This window comes from Lactuca saligna, chromosome 9 (assembly GCF_052625555.1).
Source record: "Lactuca saligna cultivar CGN05327 chromosome 9, ASM5262555v1, whole genome shotgun sequence".
NCBI lineage: Eukaryota > Viridiplantae > Streptophyta > Magnoliopsida > Asterales > Asteraceae > Lactuca > Lactuca saligna.
The window spans coordinates 174,235,986-174,247,004 of record NC_136425.1 but is presented as its reverse complement, the minus strand read 5'-3'; the positions used below and the strand labels follow the sequence as shown (position 1 = coordinate 174,247,004).

The window sequence follows — 11,019 nt, the reverse complement described above, 5'->3', positions numbered from 1 at the left end:
CCTCCACCTTCTACCATTGATGTTGATCTTTGAATTAGCAACAAGAAGCCCTAGGGCCTCCGCCTTCACTCACCTCCAACGCATCCAAAAAGAAGCCCTAGGTCCCCCACCTTCACCCATGTTCTCACAGTTGATCATAAATCGGTTTTGATGTTCTTCCAAGATTCATGGCTTACACATCTCTCAATTCCCTTTCTGTTGGTGGATCTGCTCTTTTTTGCTCTCGATCGAGGGATTTTTGGGCTTCAGGTGTCGGATTTCTTTTAGGCCATCTTCAACTGTACTCATGCATAAATTCTTTGGTAAGGGTTTTTAATCACTCTTTAATTTCGATTATATGTTGTTTCTGTTAGTTAGTTTGATTATTTTCTGTTCAATTTTCGTTATTTAGTTTTTTTATTAGGGTTTTTTTGGGCTTCAGGTCTCGGATTGCTTGTTTCTTGATAACTTCTTTCTTTATTTCTTTTTCTTTTTCTTTTTCTATTTCTGCATTCCACTCGTCCAATTTCTTGTTGATTTCTTCCTGGCTTTTGACATCAAAATGGTACGAAGTTCTGTAGATGATAATTCTCTCACACTATTCTTAGGTTTGTTGACTGTAGAAAGGTTGACTTTTTCACATTCCATGTTTGACTGTTCAGCTACACGTCTCTTTTTTACAATTCCATCAATTTTAACTGAATTTGGACTCTGATATCTCACTTCATGTTCTCTTTTAAATTGTCCACCAAGATTATTCAGCTGATGATTTGCATTTGCATTGAGGTTCTTGTGTTGAGGAGGATGCCACATTTGATGAAGATTTTCAGGTGGGGGTGATAATGCTAAAGCCCAAAAGGGTTCATGACAATTGGTGCAAAGGATCTTTTGGTTGAGGTAAACTTTCGAGTATTCAAAGTGCATTTTTCATTTTGTACATGAAGTCCAAAATGTAGTGGGTGGAGGGGTAGAGGTGGAAACTTTTTGGTAAATTGGTTTAAGGTTTCGTTTTTGGTCATATGTTTTCTTGCTAGTTTTATCAGCCAATATCGTCCATGCTTCAGATACAAGCTTAAAAGCACCTTCAGCTCCAATGGATTTGCTTTTGTCAGGGTGAAGAGAGAGAGCTAGTTTTATGTAACTCCTTCTAATAGCTTCATCATCAGCTGTGGGGTCCACACCAAGAACACTGTACCAATCTGATACTCCATTAACCTTCTTCTCTGAAGAAATGTAAACATCAAGAATCTGAAAAGAGGTGTGAAAGACCTTCAAGCTCAGGTCGATGTGTACTTCCCCCCTCGCAAGAGGTCAAGAGTCAGTGCCCCATTTGTGTTCTCTGAAAAAATCTTCAAAAAGCAGCAAAGCACCATTGATTCCCTTCATGATGAATGTCTCTTCGAGATCTTCAGACGTATATCTGGTAGCCAAGAAAAAAGTTCATGTGCTTTTGTCTCAATGCTAAAATTTGTTGATGGAGGGAATCACATTTCTTCAAGCATGCTCATTTCCATTCCATCAGAAAAAATAAAATTCGTTGAACAATTTCATCATATTAAACACTAGCTTAATCTTCTTTCTTGATATAGATGTTTCAGATGGAATTTCTACTAATTCTACCTCTATTTTTTTCTAGATCAAGATAAGACTATTAACAGCCCATGCCTCTCTCAAATGTTATACATATGCATTCTTGAGGAGACAGAACAGCATCCCAGAGGAGTATCTTGCTTTATTACCATTATTCTCAAAAAATTCAAATACATTGGTTTTATATGAAACAATTATTATCTTTTATATAAATATTTTTTCTATTAAAATGGTTTTCAGGTATCATGATGTAGCTTACATTGAAGCATCTGGATATATCTACCAAGATGGAAAGGTCAAATATTTTTATGTGTAAAATTACAGAATTGGTCATCTAAATTTTTTTATTTTCTTGCACATACAGTCCTTGTGGTTTCTTTTGTTAAATCTAACACTTAGTTTTTTTAATATGACCATTTTGCCCTTGTAGCTTTTAATGGAGGTTGATCATTTGCAAGATGTCGCGGGGCCATATATACAGATTAAAGGGGCAAATAAAGAAGTTGTTGTTGCTGCTGGTTCGGCCCTTGAGCTTGATGGTTTATACACCACAAAGGTTTTTCCTACCTTTTTTTTTTAATTTAAAGTATTTATTTTGTTGTTATTATGATTTACTTATTTTTCTTCATTTTTTATTTTTTTAAATCTGGTATAAAAAGATAAAATTAAATGAAAGCATTGTTGTCAATAGCGATCGTCATGGTCGCTGTAGCGATTAGCGAGGCGAGGCGACTTATTGTCACTATGAGGTTCATGGCGACTGAAAAGCGACGTAGCGATTAGGAGATTAATTTTTTTTTTAATTTTTAATTTTTTTTAAATCTGGTATAAAAAGCCACGTTTTAGGGTTTTTAGTTGACTAAGTCAAGAGAACACATCTCATTGCTTCATCATACTCTCTAGTCTCGTCTCCCAACCAAGCCTCCCTTGCGACTTATTCAACGACGGCAGCTTTTTGTATGTACAGTTATATCATATATGACAGTTATGCCCCTTTGATATGATGATATCTCAATGTATTACCCAGATTTTTTGTATCCGACATATATACCCCTGTGATATCTCAATTTCTCAATGATACCAGATTTTTTATATACTCTGTTTTCTTTCTTTCTCCATCTCAATGTTTTTGATGGTTAGAACTTGGAAGTTAGAAATTAACATACGTTAGTTGTCTCTGACTCTTTGTGATATCTATATTGTAACTCATATAGAAATTAATGTCATTAAAAACTATTGTGTCATAATTAATGTCATTAAAAATTATTGTGTCATTATAATCTCGTGTCTCTCAATTTCTATGTAGTATTTATGTATTTATTGTTCACTAACTAATTAAGTCATTGACTCATTGCTAATCAGTTGTTTCTTAATTAATTAAAGTTACTGATTAAAGTTGTTTCTTAATTAATTAAAGTTATTGAACTTATGTTTTACGTTTTGACTGGGAAGAGCAGTTGTAGCTAAAGTCTTAATTAATTAAAGCTTGAACAAGTATTACTTGAATACCCTTTAGAATGAAACCAAAACCATTGCAAGAGCAGTTGTAGCTAAAGTCTGTGTAGTCAGGTACTACATCCATTTGTGTTGCAAAAAATGACTTTTTTTTTTCCCTTTGGTTCATATCTTGTTAAAATTTGTAAATTTAGGCACTGCAAGTTATGGAAGAAAAATATTTGAATGCGTTCGATCTTGCCTCCAAAAGGCTTCACATGTGAACACTATGTTTTACGGTACATGTCTTTCCATTTCTTTAATCACAAGAATGTTCATTATAAGAATCTGCATATTGTGAATGTTGATACTCTGCAATCACTCACAAACAACCTGTGTTACACGTATGTCAATATTTGTGTCATTTTGATCAGTCTTTTTCTATTGTTTTGTTTTATCTTTTTGAATTAAGTAAGATTTGTTTTAATTATTTAAATTATGTTTAGACAGGTATTCAAAGTGCACTCATTTTGTGTCTATTGGTAAATACCACACACATACTATGCTCATCTGGCTACCTTTCAGGTACACGTCTACACGGTTCTATTGATGTTGCTAGTGTTGGTGGTGGGACAACGAGCACCATGTGCCAAGGCCAAACGCTACTGTGGTTAGAACCCTACCTACTCTCAAAGAGAATGTCAAGTGGGTTATTTTCTAATGCTAGAAATATCTAACCAACACTTTCATATTATGTGTGTGAGTGTATTTTTTCTATTACTACTACTTTTGTGCTGGAAAATTACTACTATGATCCAACTTTTGATACATACTATGTGTTGTTGTTTGTGTTTCTTCCTAACCTGAAACTTGGAAAACCAGTGCATGATATTTACCAACATATAATGTAGGTAAGTTTTGTGTTGTAGGTTAAATGCAAGAAAAGAAACATAATTTTATTTATTTATGAAAGTACGTTGTTATTCTCTGCATGACATGTTCACTTGTTTGATGACTTTTATGTTTGTACAGACTCCAAAAAAGTAATGGTTTTGAGCTTTTGCAGTTGTGTTGGAGCTTAAACTGCACAAACAAGTGATGGTTTGTACATACTCCAAACAAGTAATGGTTTTGAGCTTTTGCAGTCGTGTTGGAGCTTAAACTGCACAAACAAGTAATGGTTTTGAGCTTTTAAAAGTAGAATGTCCTAATAAGAATTAATTTTAAAAGTAGAATGAAAATGACAAGTGAGTTTGTGTTCTGTTTACAGGGTTGATGAAAGCAAATAGCCCTGGAGTTAGAAGTGGAAAAGAAAGCTCAAGCTGAAAGAGATAAGATGCTGAAAATGCAAGTGTTGCATTCTTTATTTCAATTGTTAGTATGAAACATAGAGTAGATTAGATGGATGCAAATTTATATATTGTAAGAAATAGAATTGTATGACATTAAATTTTATGCAATGGATTGTATTTTTTTGTATATGGTATTTTATTTCTATTATGACGTATTAAATGCAAATTTAATTTAAAAATTCATAAATATATAAATATATTTTTTTAAATATTTAAATTTACGATACGCAAAAATGCTTGTCATCTTCATTTATGACATGGCCTTTCTTGACAGGGCTTTCTTGATACGCATTGCGTGTCATTAACACGCGCGTCGTAAGGTTACGACACGCGAATGCGTGTCGTCTTCCTTTAATGCAGGGCCTTCCTTGATACGCATTGCGTGTCGTAAACGAGCGTCATAATTGCGCGTCGTAAATGAGCGTCGTAAATGCGCGTCGTCTATAGACGACGCGCAAAAGCGCGTCCTCTCTCTTTATGACAGGGCCTTCCTTGACGCGCATTTGCGCGTCGTCTGAGCCTTTTACGACGCGCAATGAGCGTCGTAAAAGGCTGTTTTTCTAGTAGTGGTCGGCACCCCAGAATGGTCGTAGCGGGTAGGTCGGGCACCCAATAATTGTCCGTCATTATGTATGATATGTGGTTGTATGGTATGTGGTACGATGGGGGAACTCAATAAGCTTCGTGCTTACAATTTACCGTTTTGGTTTCAGGTACCTCTTCAGCGAAGGGGAAAGAGTTGGCGCGGTAGCAGCACGTCATACACACACGCATTGATTTTCTGCACTTGAGATATTCTGGGATTGTACATTGACATGTTTCTATTTTATGATTTGGGTTTTCAGACATGATATGTTGATTTATGAAATGATATATTTATACGTAGTTTTCTCATGAATGTTTTTATACTCAGTTAATTAAAATGAAATTTTTGGACTCGAAATTTAGGATTGTAACACCCCAAGTTCCAGAGGTGTTATTGAAGGACATAAAGTGTAAATTAAGGAAAGGGACTCGACGAGTAGGCATGCTTACTCGCCAAGTCGAAGCGGGAATCTATCGCGGGTTAAGTGGTCAACTCGTCGAGTCGGCGGCTTGGACTCGACAAGTTGGTGTTGAAGAGAGAAAACCCTAATCCCGGGGGTTGTGCCCTATACAAAGCACATTATAACCTACCCTCAACCTATTTGCTACCCTTTTGAGATCCAGAAACCCTAGAATCGAGTGAGCCTCCATCAATAGAGAGAATAGAGCTTTGGAAGATAAAATATTGGAAAGGGGATTGAAGATCAAGAGGCTTGCTGCAAAGGAGTGGTGTAGATCCGGGATCTACTTCAGTTGGGGCATATTTTGGAGGTAATAATCTGTTGCTTGGGCTCTTTTGCATCTAGATCTATTATCATTTGAGATTTGGGGCATTTTTTGTATGATTGAGAGCTATTTCGAGTTAGAGGCTTAGATATGAGGTTGCTGTTGGATAAGGTGTCTAAGTCCATAACTATTTCTGGTAAATACTTTACCCGACCCGACATGGTCCATTTGGGTTGCATGGCACCATGCAATTGGATAAACTAAATGAGAGAAATAACACATATGGTTTATTAATATATTATAAGTTCTAATATATTAATAATATTATTTAATTAGTTTTGATCAAGAATTAATTTAGAATTAATTAAGTGATCAAAAGAATAACTAATTAAATATATGGGTAGATTATGTAAATCTTCCATATCTTATATAGTGGGCTAAAAGGCTCCATGGATCATCAAGTTGGGTTCCACCCATAGGATGCTCCATGGAGTTAACCCATGGATTGAGAAATGAAGAGTCATGTTACATTAGGGTTTTACCTAATGCAACACACTATATAAGGACCATGTCTCTCCCCAAAATCGGCTACACAAGAGAAACAAGAGGGCTTGGCCGATTTTGAGTGTGTTAGAGTATTCTCTCAAGTTAATACTTTGCATTTGGTGTTGTGTGAAGCATTTGAGGCATCACACTTAAGGTGCTAGGCTCACAAGGTTTCAAGGAACACTTTCAACAACAAGGTATGTAGTTCTATCTTTTATACAAAGAAAATTGTACCCCATGTATGCTAGATATGTTCATAACCTTGGAAAACAACTTTGCATGATTATTAGACAAACATAGATCTAAGGTTATTAAGGTTGCATGTACACTTAGGAAGTGTTAGAATGCTCAAAACCCAATAGTGGTATCAGAGCCTAGGCTTGCTTGTTTGATTTTTGTGCAAACTGCTTGAAAAAATTGAGTTTTCTGCTTTCTGCCCGTATGAACTTGCCGAGTCCATGGGGGGACTTGACGAGTCCATGACCAAATGCAAGCTACTCATCGAGTCAGTTCATGCACTCGACGAGTAGAGGCTGCAGTTTTCAGAATTTTGATTTTAGTTGCTGGAAATGGACTAGAAACATTACCCTAAATTGTTTTGGTACTTGAAAATGTGACATCCCCAAAATCTCGGCCAGAAAAAACCGATTTCATTTATGCTTTTTAAAATAATTTCAGAGTAAATCCTTTTGATTTAAAAGTGTTGCGGAATTTGTACCCAAAACAAAATATGATAAATTAATATTTATCAAAGAATTTCATCAAGAGATGCATTTTCATTATATAATTAAAACTCGGGGTGTCATGTTCCGATACAGACCATTAAGCATAAACGATAACATTACAAGTCATTGAACAAATATATACATATACAGACTTGTAAACAAAACAACTCGATGATTCATCCATCTTACGCCCTTGCGCCACTTCCTGTAATACAAATAAAACTGAGTGGGTCAGGCTTGGAGCCTGGTGAGCATATAGGGTTTTCAACCCACAATAAATAAATTATATTTAATTTCACCAACCAATCACTATCCCGATTACCCATTCCCGTTATCCTCACTTTACGTCCCTAAAACAACATCTATCTCAAGGGACCTAATCTAGGATTTTCATCGGGACGGACATTACTGCTAAGGGGTTTCCTCAACAATAGATATCCTAAAGGCAACCATAAGGGGGATAGAGTACACCGGTGAACACATCGTTCAAAACACCTACAGGTTATGAACCTGCTAGTGTTCCACGAGACTGTCTAGAAGGAGTCTGTGGTCGTTATCTATACTCCGCTGAATAACTAGGTCAACAACAACAACATCGAGGCCTATCATCTGTTTATTACACACCAACTATCTACCCATGTTCTACCCAACATATTAGTAGATAAAAATATACATTTTTATACATAGTTTAAAACCTGTATATCATTTTCATTCAATATATATTCCACATAACAGATGAGGCACACCCACATAACACGTATTTTGTAGAAAACAAATCAGATCCATGAGATAGAAGAAAGTGAATATACATTCACACACATAACAACAAAATATACACATAACACATATTTCGTATAAAATACTTCATAATTATGCGTTAGAAGAAAGTAACTACACACTCACTTGATCAGAAGATGATCGGACAACACTACGACTTGCAAAAGTAGTAATCCTCAGCAGATCTGGAAGATCTCTACAAAAATCGAACTTCTCGCGGGCAGAGTTTCGACTCGGAAACCGAACTTCTCGGGATCTTCGGGATCTCAGGACTTGCTTCGGGACTCGGGAATATTACCGGGGCTTCGGGGTGGCTTCGGGGGTAAAAACGCAGAGCTTCGGCACGAAACGGAGGAGAAATGAACAATTATGCCCGGACCCCTCGCATCCTTTTTATAGGAGGCTGGAACCTCCCAGTACGCGGGGCGTACATGCCTCCGAAGTCGTCACTGCATGCGTCATCCGAAGTGTCAACATTTCTTGCTGTACGCGGGGCATACTCGAGTGCGCGGGGCGTACTCCGGATGAATCCGGTGACTCGTCTTCGGATAATACCGAAATTAAATAATTAAATTTAATTATTAATTATTTAATAAACTTTGGAAATTCATATCTTCTTCATACGAACTCCGTTTTCGACGTTCTTTATATCCACACGAAGGTGAGACTACGCTCTACAACTTTCGTTTAGACTCCGTCGGCTAATTTTGACTTTATTTTTAATAGGCCGGGACAAAAAATTTCGTTATAAATTCATAACTTCTTTATCCGACGTCCGTTTTCGCCTATCTTTTTATCGTTTTACTACAATTAATGAGATCTTCAATTCTCATTTAGATTGTTTCGGCTAAAAACCGCTCGGTCTCAAATCGAACATTCGGGTTGCATACTGCTAAGTCGAAACTTCGAAAAATCATAACTTCCTCATACGAAGTCAGATTTGAGCGTTCTCTTTATGCACGCTCATGGTTTAATGTATTCTATGACTTTCATTTAGATTTCTAAGGCTAAATATCGCTCTAACGTAAATTCACTTTTTACGTCGCGCTGTGTCGTGCCGGTTCTGTCGCGAAACTTCGACAGGTCATAACTTCTTCGTTATAACTTGGATTTCGGCATTCTTTATATCATCGGAAGCCTTGTTTCAACTACTAAAACATTATCTAAAGATATAAAGTTTATTTTACACTTAAATTTTGACGCTTGTTTTTATTCTTAATTAATCAAACCACATAATTAAGCAATTAAGCACAAAACACATAATACTCAAATAATACACTTATATTATTTCAAAACAGGTTACAAAGGTTAACCTAGACTATTACATTGCTAAAAATGGCAAGCCCAGAAACACATGCATTACAATTCTCTCCACCTTAGAATGATTTCGTCCCCGGAATCACACATCAACAAACAAATGCGGATAGCGACCCATCATGTCACTCTCCGTCTCCCAGGTGAGATTCGGCCCGTTCGTGTGTTTCCATCGGACAAGCACTAACTCGACCATCTTGCGTTGCAACTTCTTAGTCATTCGGTCAACAATTGCCGCTGGTTCTTCAATCAACCTTTTGTTCTCATCGATTCTCAACTCCGAAAGTGGAATCATGTCGCGAACTTCCCCCGTGAACTTTCGTAAATAACATACATGAAAAGTGTTATGAATTCCATTCAGTTCTTCTGGTAGTTCGAGCTTGTAAGCTTGGTTCCCAATCCTCTGAAGAACTTTAAACGGTCCAATAAACCTTGGACTTAGTTTTCCTATTTTTCCAAATCTTATAAGTCCCTTCCACGACGAGACTTTAAGCAAAACCGAATCCCCAACTTCAAAAGTCATCGGTCTTCGCTTTTTGTCAACATAGCTCTTTTGACGATCCTGAGCCGCTAACATTCTTTCCCTAATTATTTTCAACTTTTCAGCAGTTTGATGAACCATCTCCGGTCCCATAAACTGCTTTTCCCCAGCCTCAAGCCAACAAGATGGCGTACGACACTTTTTTCCATACAAAGCTTGGTAAGGTGCCATCTTAATGCTCAAGTGAAAACTATTATTATAGGAAAATTCTACTAATGGTAAATGTTCATCCCAATTACCTAGGAATTCCAAGGTACATGCTCTCAGCATATCTTCAAGTGTTTGTATCGTTCTTTCACTCTGACCATCAGTCTGCAGATGGTAAGCTGTAGTTAAACATAACTTGGTACCCATTTCCTCTTGTAGACTTTTCCAAAACCTTGAGGTGAAACGGCTATCACGATCCGATACAATCGTTAGCGAAACTCCGTGAAGTCTCACAATTTCCTTCACATAAGAATTCACAAGCTTTTCCATAGACCATTTCTCCCTGGCTGCTATGAAATGCGCACTCTTAGTGAATCGATCAACGACCACCCAAATCATGTCGTGACCATTCTTTGTTCTGGGCAGTTTAGTGACAAAATGCATAGCAATGTCTTCCCAGTTACCCATAGGCACAAGTAAAGGTTCTAAACTCCCATACGGTTTCTGATGTTGTGTCTTGACTCTCGCACAAGTCACACACTCGGCCACATACTTTGCAACATCAAGCTTCATCGTCGGCAACCAGTAGTAGGGTTTTAGGTCCCTATACATTTTAGTGCTATCGGGATGAATCGAGTACATGATTTTGTGAGTTTCTTCCATCAGAAGATCTCTGATTCCTCCTGACTTAGGTATCCAAATCCGATCCTGGAATACCTTCAGTCCATGACTGTTTACACCGAACACCAACGTTTTGCCCAAACGTTCCTCCTTTCGGTCATTCTTCTCAGAAGCTTCCTCTTGAGCTTTCTTTATACTTTCCACAATGGTCGAAACAACTTCAATTCTCAACGCTCTTGGCCTTTTCCTTTCAAGATTGACTTTCCGATTGAGAGCATCAGCAACAACATTAGCTTTACCGGGATGGTAAAGTATCTCACAGTCGTAGTCCTTGAGTAATTGCAGCCAACGTCGTTGCCTCATATTCCATTCCTTATGATTAAAGAGATATTGGAGACTCTTATGATCAGTGAAAAGTTTGCACTTCGTGCCATAGAGGTAATGCCTCCATATTTTTAGAGCGAAAACTACCGCTGCCAACTCCAAATCATGAGTCGGGTAGTTCTTTTCATGCTCTTTCAATTGTCGAGACGCATATGCTATCACCTTTTCTCTTTGGGTCAAAACACAACCCAATCCAACCCCAGACGCATCGCTATAAACAGCGAAGTCTTCAACTCCATCGGGTAGAGAAAGTATCGATGCCTCGCATAGTTTCTTCTTTAGCTTCTCGATTGCTTCT

At 37.3% G+C, this 11,019-nt stretch overlaps 1 long non-coding RNA gene across 1 annotated transcript; it reads left to right on the top strand.

Moving 5' to 3' along the window:
- Window positions 1-3,224: 3,224 nt before the first annotated feature.
- LOC145014391 (uncharacterized) lies at window positions 3,225-4,405 on the top strand. The gene is made up of 4 exons (XR_013665519.1): window positions 3,225-3,302; window positions 3,589-3,673; window positions 4,070-4,177; window positions 4,274-4,405. It is a non-coding gene; the product is annotated as an uncharacterized LOC145014391 (long non-coding RNA).
- Window positions 4,406-11,019: the final 6,614 nt, after the last annotated feature.